This window comes from Canis lupus, chromosome 8, assembly GCF_011100685.1.
Source record: "Canis lupus familiaris isolate Mischka breed German Shepherd chromosome 8, alternate assembly UU_Cfam_GSD_1.0, whole genome shotgun sequence".
In the NCBI taxonomy this organism is placed as follows: Eukaryota; Metazoa; Chordata; class Mammalia; order Carnivora; family Canidae; genus Canis; species Canis lupus.
In genome coordinates this window covers 11,645,109-11,658,473 of record NC_049229.1, presented here as the reverse complement: position 1 = coordinate 11,658,473, position 13,365 = coordinate 11,645,109, and the positions used below count along the sequence as shown (strand labels likewise).

Here is a 13,365-nt window from a genome sequence, read left to right as displayed (position 1 = left end):
TCTCCTCTTTCTCCTCAGCTCTCTCCTTCTGGCTCCAAGTCGTCCAGCATTCACCTGGAGTAAAAAGGTTTAGTGAGATCACTGCCATAACCCCAGATTAGTCTCACTTTCTAATCTTCCTGCTACGACACAGCCTGCAAGCAGATATCCATGAATAGGACTTCAAGTGAAAGGGAGGAGAGGGAGGGCCGACATCTAAATAGTGGAGCTCTGACAGATTTCTGCAATTAAAAAGGTTTCCTTGGTGTTATCACTGATGTTTCCTCTCTTTTTTCCCCTTTAATATGTCCTTTGTGAATGGCTGTGTCCCCAGGCAGATGGTTGATTATACCCTGTTAATCCCACAAAGACCTCTCCCAGTCTCCCTTCAATCACCACTAACTCCCTCACCCAGAGCATAGGGTCTTCCGACAGCCATAACACACTTCATCCATCATCTTCCATCCTGGGCTTCTCTTCCTTACCCTCACCCCACCCCCACCCCCAGATTATTCAAATTCTTCTCCTGTGGCATGGAATCTCAGATTGACTGGCCTAGTCATCATACCTTCTGGGTTTTCTTTTCCCCACCACAGCAGTTGGTTCCTGTCACTCAGATCATTTGGCTGCATCAACTAGTTAGCTGCAAATGGTGCTCATGGTCATGAGAGTGTGGACCTGGATTCAATGATGAGTGTTCATATTTCTTATTCCCATCCCAAGTTGCTAATAATCATCTTTAAGCATTAGGCAGCTACCTTTCTGTTGTTCAAGAAAACAGCTTGAGAAGAAATGGATTCTAAAACTCTAATACATAATCTATGCAATCGTTGCTCTTGCCAATGCTATTAACACAAAGAAAACAAGATTCATTTCAAATCAACTGACATTATTGAGAATCAATTTTATATAAGATATTATGTGTATATATGACTCAACATATTTGCCCTCAAGGAAATTATAATAGAGACAATTTCCTTCCCTCCACTGCCCCCCCCCCCCACACACACACACTGATACCTATTACACAAGCAGGATGTGAGCCACAAAAGCCCCGTGAGGCTCCAGTGGATTGGGGTCAACTGGAGGAAAAATAAGGAGGAATGTTTTCTGGTAAGGTAACATTGAGATAGGCTTGTAAAAACAGGTATGATTTAGATGAGCAAGGATAGAAAGGAAGTGGGGAAAGAATCAAAGCCTGGGGGAACATCTCAACACCAAGAAGTTGGGAAAATCAGCAAATAATTCGGCACTGAGGGGAAATGGGAACTTGATGGCGAACAGGAACAGATAAGGCTATAAGATAAGTTGGGGATTTAAGAATGCTAAGAAGGTCATTCCATACCAAGGAGTTTGGACTGAATCCCACATGGAGCAGAAACTCTAAAAAGATTGTAAAAGAAGAGAAATTGGATTGCAGTTGTATTCTAAAATGGAAATCAATGCATGTTCTCTTACTTACCAAGAAAATGAAATGAGAAATTAGCATTATGAGAGGATCAACATCAACATCCTCTTTTCCAAGTAGATTTCATTAATATAAAGCATAACCTTAAAAACCTCTTTCTAGTCCAAAAAAAAAAAAAAAGGAGAAAGGGAGAGAGACAGGGAGCCTACAAATCTGACTTTTAGATCAGAGTGATAAAAGGAGTTCTGTGCACTGTCCTTCCTACTCCATTAAATATAAAAGAATTCTCCATTTTTAGTTCTCCATTAAACCTAGTATCATAGATTTAAAATGGAAAATTTTTTAGGGATTATTTAATGCAATATTGTTACTTTGCTTTCTGTTCTAAAATTATTTTTAAATTAATTAAAAACTAATATATATTAATTCAAACATTGTAAAAATAGATAACATTGAAGTTATAAGGTTCTCTTCTATTCCTATATTTTAATCCTCAGTCAATAAGTAATAAGAGGCTACTTATCTTTTGTGACTTCTTTATGTAAAGTAGAAAGGAAATGAGCCCTAAACCCTATTTCTCTAAAGATTCCGAAGCCTAAATTAATTGGTCTGTTTTAATGCACCAATATACAATTGTTTTCCAACTCAGTGTTTATTTACCTGGTGCTAATAGGTATTCTAGAAGAAGTTGCTACTGACAAACAAAATGAGAGTGCTGGGTGACTTTTGAGTAGAGATAGCATACTGAATATATGAATCTAATTTTGCTTTCTCTAGAAATCCCACTAATAAAACTGCAGAGGATTTTTTCTTTTTTTTAATCTAAACACTCAAGAATGGGAGGAAAAAGTTTTGGAAACTGAAAATTAGACGAACAAGTGATAAATACCTCAGCTGACTCAAGAAAGCTAAATCCAGGGGTGCCTGGGGGGCTCAAGTGAGTTAAGTGTCTGCCTTTAGCTCAGGTCTTGATCTCAGGGTCTTGAAATGGAGCCCCATGTCAGGCTCCCTGCTCAGCAGGGAGTCTGCTTCTCCTCCTCCTCCTCCCCACTTTGCTCCTCTTCCTCTCCCTTTGCCCTTGCTCCTCCCCCTCCCCTGCTTCTGTTCCCTCTCTCTCTCAAATGAATAAATAACATCTTCTAAAAGAAGAAAGAAAGAAAGAAAGAAAGAAAGAAAGAAAGAAAGAAAGCAAGCTAAATCCTAAACCAGCAGAGCAGAGAACAAAGAATCAACCTAATTTTACTTCAGAATCTTTAAGCATTTTAGAATTGATAGAATCAGGTACCTCTAGAAATGGAGATGGAAGAGTGTAGAGCCAAGAATTAACTTTACAAAAAGAAAAATCTGACCTTTGTCCTGATTCCTAGGAGATAACCTCTATATCTTTGAATTTCCCAAATGTCAGGAGTATTTTTGTTATTTATTGTGGGCCTCTCAGACCACACCTGACGGTTTATTCTAACAAGGTGACTCAAGATGAGGCTAGCCAGACAGAAAAATCAACCATGTAATTAGAGGGCTTGGACTTTGGGCAACCACCAGGGCAATCATTTAATCAATCATACAAGAAATGAAGCCCCAGGAAAAACTACAGACATTGAAGCTCAAGCAAACTTCCCAAGTTGGCAATACTCCATGGTTACTGTCACATATCAATGACAGAAGGGCAATATATCCCTACGGATGTGAATACTTTGTGGTTGGAATCTTCTCAGTCCCAGATTCCACCCTATATGTTTCCTCCTTTGGCTGGTTCTGATTTGCATTCTGTTACTATAATAAAACTATAATCACAAGTATAATGCTTTCCTGAGTTCTGTGAGTTGATAGATCAAATTAGCAAATCCAAAGGAGTCTATAAGGACCCTCAAATTTATAATCATCTGGTTTGAAGTGAGGATACACTGAGGACCCTTGAATTTGCGCTGGTATCAGAAGCTTTGGGCATACTTGGCAGCCTTGGAGGACTGTGCCCTTAACCTTGAGTTTGGCCTAACTCTGTCTGGTAAAGGGGCAATAACACATTGAGACTAACTCTGATTGAACAATGTTTAAAAATAAGTTAGAACTCTAAATCTTTCCTTACTCTGTGTTGCTGGGTGGTTGCTCCTACCCCCAATTCTGGCAGAAGACTGTATTCTCCAAAAAGGATCAATTAAAAGGTCTCTGGACTTGGGGACAGTGATCAGTTGAAGACAGAAGTACCTTGAAAATGGTGGACTGAGTTAATATACCAATCTGCATGCTGATCTCTCCCTTCCTGCCCGTCTCTCCCAACTTGATTCTCCAAAGCCTTTACTCTCCAGTCAAGAGATGAGAGATCCCCTCTCCAGGAGATCTGATCAGTCCAAGAAGACAAGATAATAAAACTAGCACATCCAGATCACCCTACAGTGACATTCACAGTCAATAGGCCTGTCCAAATATGCAGAGCATTCATTCAGCATTCTGGTCTCCTACTCCTAAATATGATCAGGCACTCAAGGATTTTTAGCACAGATTTAGAGAAAGCCTTAATATGGATAATAGGCCCAAAGTAAGCAACAAAAAAACCTCAACCTGGAGGAAACAGGTTATGCAGGGAGAAGATGACTTAACTGAAAGAGAAAGATTATCAGAGATAAGATACTGTAACCATAAAACAAGAATAGAATGTTATTTTTAAAAGAAATATTTTTGGAACAAAAAAGAACTTTGGAAAAATAAAAACATGACAGCATAAAGGGAAATCTCAATATAATGGCTGAAAATAAAGTTGAGAAAATCTCACACAAAGTAAAGCAAAAAGATAAATAGAAATTAGGAAAGAAAAGGTAAGACAATTAGTAACCAATCTAGGAGACCCAACATTTGGAGAACAGGAGTTCCAGAATGCAAAAAGAAAGAGAAAGGATAAAATCATCAATGAAATCTTTTAAGAAACAGAAAGACAAGAGTTTCTAGATTAAAAAGACCCACCAAGTATATGCAAATAGACAAACACTTTATTTGGAATCTCAGAATATTAGGGAAAATGAAATCTGGGTTAGAGATAGAGGCATATACAAGGAATCATAAATAATACTGCCTTGGATTTCTCAACAGCAACTCTAATATTGTGACTTATAATAAGAAATATATTTTGATCTATGCCCTCATTTCTGGCAGAGAGCTCCTAACACTTGGAATTTCCTAAGCACAAAGCAAGGGGAACATCTTTTGTTATAGCAGTTGGTCTTTTGTCCTTCGTTCCCAAAATAGTACCAGAGCCATAAAGGTGAAAAGAGTGTCCTGCTATTCAACAACTCCCTTTCAAATTTATGTTAATGAGGGGACTTTTGGAAAGCCTTTAAGGATGAGGCTGCTTGCCAGAGGAACCAATCTTGATTAAAGGGTTAGAACTTTCAGTCCCACCCCTGAATCAGGGGAAAGAAGATAAGGGCTGGAAGTTGAGTCAATCACCAATGATCAGTAATTTAATCAATCATTTCTAAGTAATGAAGCCTCCATAAAAACCCAAAAGGATGAGGTTCAGAGGGCCTACACAGATTGGTGAACAAAAACACATCCACAGAGACAGAAGCTCTTGTGCTTAGGACCTTGCCCTATGTATCTCTTTATCTGCTGTCATTCGTATTGTTTAATATCTTTTGTATTAAACTGGTAATCTAGTAAGTAAACTGTTTTCCTGCATTCTGTGACTGGGTATAGAAAATTAAGAAAACCTGAAAAGGAGCTGGCAGGAACCTGAGAAGGGGGTTGAATTATAGCCAGTCAGATACACTGGTAACAACCTGGACTTGCACTTGGCATCTGAAGTGGGTGGAAGGAGACAGTTTTGTGGAATTGATCCCTTAACCTGTAGGATCTGACACTATCTTCAGGTAGATAATGTCAGGATTGAGTTAAATTATAGGATAGCCAGTTGTTAGCACAAGTTCTTAGTGTGGTAAAAACCACCACCACACATTTAGCGATCATAAATGCCAGTAGTGGAGTACTGAAAATAGAGGAGACACACAAGAGTGTGTTGTTCCATAGCAACAACATTGGAAGCTAGAAGACAATTGTTTTCCTTAAGAAGGAAAAAGAATTATAGCATATAGAGGTAAGACCTAAAGACTAAAGACTCTTGATCTGAGTCACCTTGGGTGTAGAGCCTACTTTAAAAAAAAAAAAAAAGTTAAGAATTATAGCATAGACTTGTGTACCAAAAATAGCATAGCATAGACTTGTGTACCAAAAATATGCATTGATAAACAGTCCAATTGTGAGGATAGAATAAAGATATTTTTAGATATTTAAGCTCACAAAAAGCACACTTTTTGTGTGCTCTCACATACTCTTCTCAAAAGATATCAGTGTCTCTAGATACTCTATCAAAACAAAGGAAACCCAGAAAGAGGAAGTCGTGGGAAACAGAAAACAGAAACCACTCCATGGTTGATGAAGAAGGGAAATCTCAAGATGGCAGCTGTGTACCAAACAAGGAAGGAAAACAGTCCAGAATGGGACAGGTTAGAAGACTTTCAGAAAGACTGCTCAAACAAGTGACATTGAGAGAAAACATGATGTAAATGAACATACATAGCTACAAGAGATTTACTCAACTAGTAGAGAACTAAGGGTTGAATTAGAGATAAACACATAAAAAACTAAATGAATAATAATTACAAACTCCAGAAAAACATTTAAAAGTGTATAAAAATAGAACAAGAATCATATTGCTCTATGCCAGGTTAGCTAAAAATCACATTTATATAATCTTAATAATACAAACACTAAATGTTGATATAATCCAAATCACAATATAATTTTACAGGAAGAATGAGAGGGTGGGAATTGTAAGAGTGCACACACATATTCACATGCACACTTGTAAGAGAGTGATAGATGGGATGGGGGGCAAGCTAAATAAATTCTCATCTATCACAATGAGAAATCAACAATGATGAGAGAAAAAAAATACATTTTCATGGAACCTTGAAAAATCCTGAATATCTAAAGCAATCTTAAGAAAGAATAACAAAGCTGAAGGTATCACACTCTCAAATTTCAAAATATATTATAGAGCTGTAGTAATCAAAACAGCATGGTTCTGGCACAGAAAGAGACACATAGATCAATGGCACAGATCAGAGAGAGTCCAGAAATAAACCCACACTTTTATGGTCAATTAATCTACAACTAAGGAGGCAAGAATATACAACGGGGAAAACACTGTCTCTTCAACAGATGGTGTTGGGAAACCTGGATAACTACATACAAAACAATGAAACTGGACCACTTAATTTTGTGGAGGCCGAGAAAAATTAAGGCCATCCCACCTAAAGTTTAGCATTAGCACAAGTACAGCCATCTTAGGCCCCTGTGAGTAAGAGCTGAACTTTATGGGAAAAACTGCAGAATGTCCTCAATGTCCTTGGCAGGGAATCCCATATCAAAGACAACAGAGCTCAGAATTGCCCTGGGCAGAGAATCCCATATCATAAAGACAACAGAGCCCACCCCGTGGTAGAAATTCCCATATTAGAATGAGAACAGAGCTCAATACCCCTGAAAGCCCCATATCAGAATGTAAACAGAACTTGAGAAATTCCTCCACCCCTTCTGAAAAATCCCCTAGACCAGCCTATAAAAAACCCAGCTGTAACCCACTTCGAGGTCCAAGTCCCTGCTCTGCTGTGTAGGGCGGGTATACTTAGACCCAAGCTCAAGCTTGTAAATAAACTCTCCAACGCTTGCATCGGTGTCGGCTCCTTGGTAGTTTCTCGGATTCGCAATCTTGGGCACAACAATTTAACCATACACAAAAATAAACTCAAAATGGATTAAAGACCTAAATGTGAGACCTAAAACCATACAAATTCTAGGAGAAAATATAGGCAGTAATTTCTTTGACATCAGCCATAGAAACATTTTTCTAGATATGTCTTCTCTGGCAAGGAAAACAAAAAACTAAAATACTACTGGGACCACCACACTGAAATAAAAAGGTTTTATATATCAAAGGAAATCATCAAACAAAAAGGTGACCTAATGAATGAGAGACTATATCTGCAAATGATAATCTGATAAGGAGTTAATATTCAAAACATATTAAGAATTTATACAATTCAACACCAAAAAGCCCCAAATAATCCAATTAAAAACTGGGCAGAGGACCTGACTAGACATTTTTGCAAAGAAGACACAGATGCTCAATATCACTAATCATCAAGAAAATGTAAATTAAAACCACAATGAGATATTACCTCACATCTGTCACAATGGCTAAAATAAAAAACACAAGAAATAACAAGTGGTGGTGAGGATATGGAGAAAAAGGAACCCTTGTGCACCGTTAGTGGGAATGTACACTGGTGCAGCCACTGTGGAAATCGGTATGGAGGTTAAGTTAAAAATAGAATTATCATATGATCCAGTAATACCAATACTGAGTAGTTACTCAAAGAAAACAAAAATATTAATTCAAAAAAATATATGTATCCCCTGTTCATTGCAGCATTATTTACCATAGCCAAGATATTAAAGGAATCCAAGTGTCCAAAAATAGATGAATGGATAAATAAGTGGGGAGTGTGTGTGTGCTTGAGTGTGTAACAGAATATTACTCAACTGTAAAAAAAAAAAAAAAAGAAAGAAAGAAAGAAAGAAAGAAAGAAAGAAAGAAAGAAGAAAGAAAGAAAAGAAAAATAATGACATCTTGCCATTTGCAGCAACATGAATGGACCTAGAGGATATAACACTACGTGAAAGAATTCAGAGAAAGATAAGTACAATACAATTTCACTCATATCTGTAATTTAAGAAACAAATGAACAAACAAAGAAAAAAGAGACAAACAAAAAAGCAGACTTCTTTTTAGAGAGAAAGGGGGAGAGGCAGAGGAAGGGGCAGAGAGAGACTTTTAAGCAAGCTCTACACCCAGAATGGAGCCTGACTCCCAGCTCCATCTCAATCCTGAGATCATGACCTGAGCCAAAATCAAGAGTCGGACACTTAACTGACTGAATCACTCAGGTGCTCCTTTTGGAGTCTGCTTTTTAGCAGACTCTTAAATACAGAGAACAAACTGGTAGTTTGCCAGAGGGGGGGAGGGCAGATAGGTGAAATAGATAAAGGGGATTAAGAGTACACTTATCTTGATGAGCACTGAGAAATACACAGGATTATTGAATCATTATATTATACATCTGAAACTAATATTACACTGTATGTTAACCATACTTGAATTTAAAAAGAGAAAAAATACTCAGGAAGTAGCCATACCATTCAATTGTTTCAAGACAGAGGTCAGTACCAAAAAAATCAGTTAAAAGATGAAAAGTGGTTATCTCTGGAGAACAGAACATGGAAAAGAAGAAAGTCTAGCGACTGCTGTTTGTCTTAAATCTCAGAACTACTTGACTCTTAACTATTTGTATGCAAACATAAAACTTAAAAATATCTAGACTAAAAAATAAAACAGTTTCCTAGTTGCAGGACAGGGCTTTAGAACTTTCAAGCACACTGAGCATCAATATATAGGGGTGCATTAATTCCCAAACTTATTTGGTTATTAAAATTATTATTTTGTGTATTTTGGTAGAGAATGTCACAAGATTGGGTGGGGGACTTGATTAAAATACTAGGTTTAAAATTGTGCCTACCCATCTCTTAAAACATCATAGCTTTTTAACACAACTGGCTTATTATGACTCAGTTCATTAAGATTGTATTTGATTCATTCAAATAATCCCTTTAAGAAAGAGCTGCTTCCTGTGAACTAAATCTGATCTCATGATCAAAGCCACAGGTGATTAAGTGATCAGGTTGACAGTGAGGTTATTTTATTATTTGTTCCACAAGTAGATATATTCTAAAGTGAACAACTATTATTTTTGAAGACAACTGAATCAGAGTGAAATACCAAATAATGAATTTAAGCCAAGTCTTTCAACTAATATTACATTGTTTTTGCTCTTCATGCTGCAACATGAGAGCACATCAAATAACTACCCATACTGCTGTTCTTCCATAAACAGAAAGCATTTTACGGGTGATGAACTCCCATAAAGACCAGGATTTTCAAAAGCATTATTTCCTACTCACCCTAACTTCCCAGACATGCAAAAAGGATTTTCTTTACAAGTTTCTGATGTCAGATTAAAAAATACTAATGGAGCACGGCAAAAGCTCTTAATATCCAAAGATCTGATGTGATCAGAGATTTTCCATCTGGATGTCCTTTACTACAAAAAGAATAATTAAGGTCTGGTACTATGTCTGCTTTTCAAAAAAAACAATTTCAACAAGGTAGGATTTATTTTTTCAAACATATTAGAATAGTTTTGCTTAAAATGCAACATATCCATTAAATACTGTCCAGCATTTCTGCCCCATCAGCCATCTAAATTGAAGGTGAGTGTCCGATAAAATATGACTTGTTCTGACATGAATTAATGTTTTGAAAAAATAATTCCTAGAACAAATGAAAGTTGTATATCATGAACCTTCAAAGAAAAATAAAATACATATTTTCTATTGAAAAGTAGAGAGGTAGTATAAGCTCATAAATATTTTTGTGCTGTGTACTCCAGTAGACAATAAAAGGATGGAGCATGAGCTATTTTAAGCATAAATTCACCTTCATTGAGTTTTTGTCTTTCTCCTAATAAATTATTTATTCTCTTGCTTAATGAAATAAATAGCAATAATAGAAAATGCTAAGTAAAGGCCAATGACTTAAAAGCCTCTAAAAAGAACCCAGCAGATCCTTTATCAACTCTAGAAAATTATTTACAAACTAAATATTACAAGATATTTTTGCCGGATCTTCCTTTCAGCAAAGACAGAAAAAAAAATTTAATTTAGGGCACCCCTCTAAATCACAAGAGTACAAAGGGCAAAATGCTGAACATTGTTAACAGACTAACCCATACACTCTCCCCTCTACCACTAGAGAGCTCAAGCCCGAGCTGAAAGTTAAACCCTCCAGCCATTTGATTTTAACACTCACCACTCCCCGAGTCTAGCAGTGGTGTGGAAGAAAAGGAGCAGCACGTTCCCAGAAAGGTCATCATTTTCGAGCCTTTCACTTCCTGGCCCTATTTAGGTAAGTCTTCGATGAGCTCTATCATCCACGCACATGAGCACCTCACTTCCATCCAAGAGCAACTCAGATTCTTGAAAGCTATCTCCTAGGCCTTTTATTCTTATTTTCCTATCTTTCTTTGTTAGCAACAGTTAACAACTGATGTGACACTCAGAAACCACTGGTCCTTCTCCAATAGACTCTAGAAATCGTCCATTTATAATCTTTCAAATATATCATACATCACATGACACAGCTAGTTTTGGCCTCACTTAGTCATTTGCAGCCAAATACAAATGAATCTCAGACAAATTCTGCTTGTCATAGCTTCTATTCACTGTGGCCTTTGCCCTGATCCTGTCATTGTTAATAGTTCTGTATGACTCAAACACTGATTTGGATACTCAGGGTCCTTTGAATGAGTTTCTTCAGTAAGAAATGTTACTTTTGCCTGAAAACAAACAATCCAGAATATTTTATTAACATGCAGATGATTCAATTATTAAAATAAGAGCTTTTGGAATGGCCCTTTAATTAAGCTGGTGTCTAAAAGGTGAGAGTTTTTTGGTTTTTTTTTTAGATTTTATTTATTTATTTGAGAGAGAGAGAGAGTGCACAAGCAGGGGAGGAGCAGAGCAAGCTGACTCCATGCTGAGTGGGGAGTCCAACTCGGGGCTCCATCCCAGGACCCTGAGATCATGACCTGAGCTGATGTCAGACACTTAACCAACTGAGCCACCCAGGCACCCTGGTTTTTTGTTTTATTTATTTATTTTTTGACATGTAAAAACAGAAACAGCTGACAGAATATGATTTCTTTTTCTACCAAAATGTGCAAAATAATATGCAAATTTAAAAGAAAACAGATTTGGACAGATTTATAAGGAGGTAGAAGAAGTATATCAGCCTGACAGTTTTATGTACACTATAGTTTAAGAAAAAATGTATTTAATGAACATCTCACTTTGTTTGACATTTTCCTGGGTAGGCTAGAAAACAAGTTAGTCAACACTCATTGACTGCCTCCCCAACCCTCCAGGAACTTCATATCCAGGAGAGGAAGAACTAGCAGCGTCTATGTATACTTAATTCTCAAGTGAACTTTAAGGAGAAACAAGCTGGAGAAGATTGATCTTGAACATAAAGAGTAAGTCTCTGTACTTTCCTTTGCCATTTTTTTTCTTTGTTTCCCCAGCTCTACTGAGACATAATTGACACGTGACATTGTGTAAGCTTAAAGTGTATATGCTGATTTGATAAACACAATGATCACCACAATAAGGTTAGCTGACATATCCATCAGCTTGTATAATTACAATTTTTTGCACATGGTGAGAACATCTTAGCAACTTTTAAACATACAATATTGTTAACTATAGCCCCTATGCTGTACATTAGCTCCCTAGAGTTTATTCATCATATAATCTGAAGTTTGTACCCTTTGACCAACATCTCCTCATTTTCCTTACCCTTAGCTCATAGCAACCACCATTCTACTTTGTTTCTATGAATTTGGCTTTATTTTAGATTCCATATATGGGTGATATCATATAGTAATTATCTTCTCTGTCTGACTCATTTTACTTCACCTGCAAGGTCTATTCATGTCATAAATGGCAGAATTTTCTTCCTTTTTATGGATACATTATAGACATATCACCTTTTCTTTATTCATTCATCTATTGATGAACATTTAGGGTTTTTTCCATATTGTGGCTATTGTGAATAATGCTGCAACAAACATGGGGATTCAGATATATCTTCAAGATAATGATTTCAGGGACCTGGTGGCTCAGTCAGTTGGGTGTCTGACTCTTAATTTCAGTTCAGGTCATGATCTCAGGATTGAGCCCTGCATCAAGCTCCACGCTCAGCACATGTTCTGCTCGTCCCTCTCGCTCTACTCTTCACCCTGGGCTCACTCACTCACTCTGTTTCTCTCTCAAATAAATAAATGAATAAAATCTTAAAAAAAAAAAAAAAAGATAATGATTTCATTTCCTTTGGATATATACCCAGAAGTGAGATTGCTGGATCATATAGTAGTTCTATTTTCAATTTGTTTTTGTTTTTATTTATTTGTTTAGGTAATCTCTACACCCAATGTGGGGCTTGAGTTCATAATACCAAGATCAAGAGTTGCATGCTCCTCTGACTGAGCCAGGTTGGTGCCCCTATTTTTAATTTTTTGGGAAACCTCCATATTGTTTTCCATAGTGGCTACACCAATTTACATTCCTACTAACAGAGAACATGGGTTTCCTTTTCTCCATATCCTTATCAATACCTGTTATTTCTCATATGTTTTATGAATAGTCCTTCTAACAGATGTGAGATGATGTCTCATCACAGTTTTGATTTGCATTCCCTGATGATTAGTTATGTGAGGCACCATTTCATATACCTGTTGGCTATTTGTATATCTTCTTTGAAGATTTTAGTTAGTTCGTTATTTGAGAGAGAGAGTGAGCGTGCAAGGGAGTGGGAGCAGAGGGAGGAACAGAGGGAGAGGGAGAAAATCTCAAGCCAACTCCACGCTGAGTACAAAGCCCAATGTGGGACTCCATCTCATGACCCTGCAATTGTGACCTGAGCTAAAGCCAAGTCGAATGCTCAACCAAAGAGCCACCCAGGTACCCCATCTTCTTTGGAAAAAACGTATATTCGAGTCCTCTGCCCATTTTTAATTGGATTATTTGTTTGCTTACTGTTCACTTGTATGAGTTGCTTACATATTTTGAATACTAACTCCTTATTTGACACATAGTTTGCAAATATTTTCTCCCAAATCATACATTGCAAAGAATATTTCCCCACTGAATATTTTTGGATTACTGGTCAAATATTAGTTGACTCTATATGCATGGTTTTATTTCTGAGCTCTCTATCCTATTTTATTCCATGTGGTCTATGTGTCTGTTTT

General features: G+C 37.0%; 1 protein-coding gene across 3 annotated transcripts in view; it reads right to left on the bottom strand.

The window, feature by feature from the left end:
• Window positions 1–13,365, bottom strand: part of AKAP6 (A-kinase anchoring protein 6) — a 480,944-nt gene that overhangs the window by 369,889 nt on the left and 97,690 nt on the right. The window contains exon 1 of one of the 3 annotated variants that reach the window (XM_038544460.1): window positions 10,368–10,522. The exons of the other annotated variants lie outside the window; for them this stretch is intronic. The gene's annotated coding sequence lies outside the window, so the exon portion shown is untranslated. Of the gene's footprint in view, window positions 1–10,367; window positions 10,523–13,365 lie in introns of those variants that run through there. 3 annotated transcript variants of the gene reach the window in all.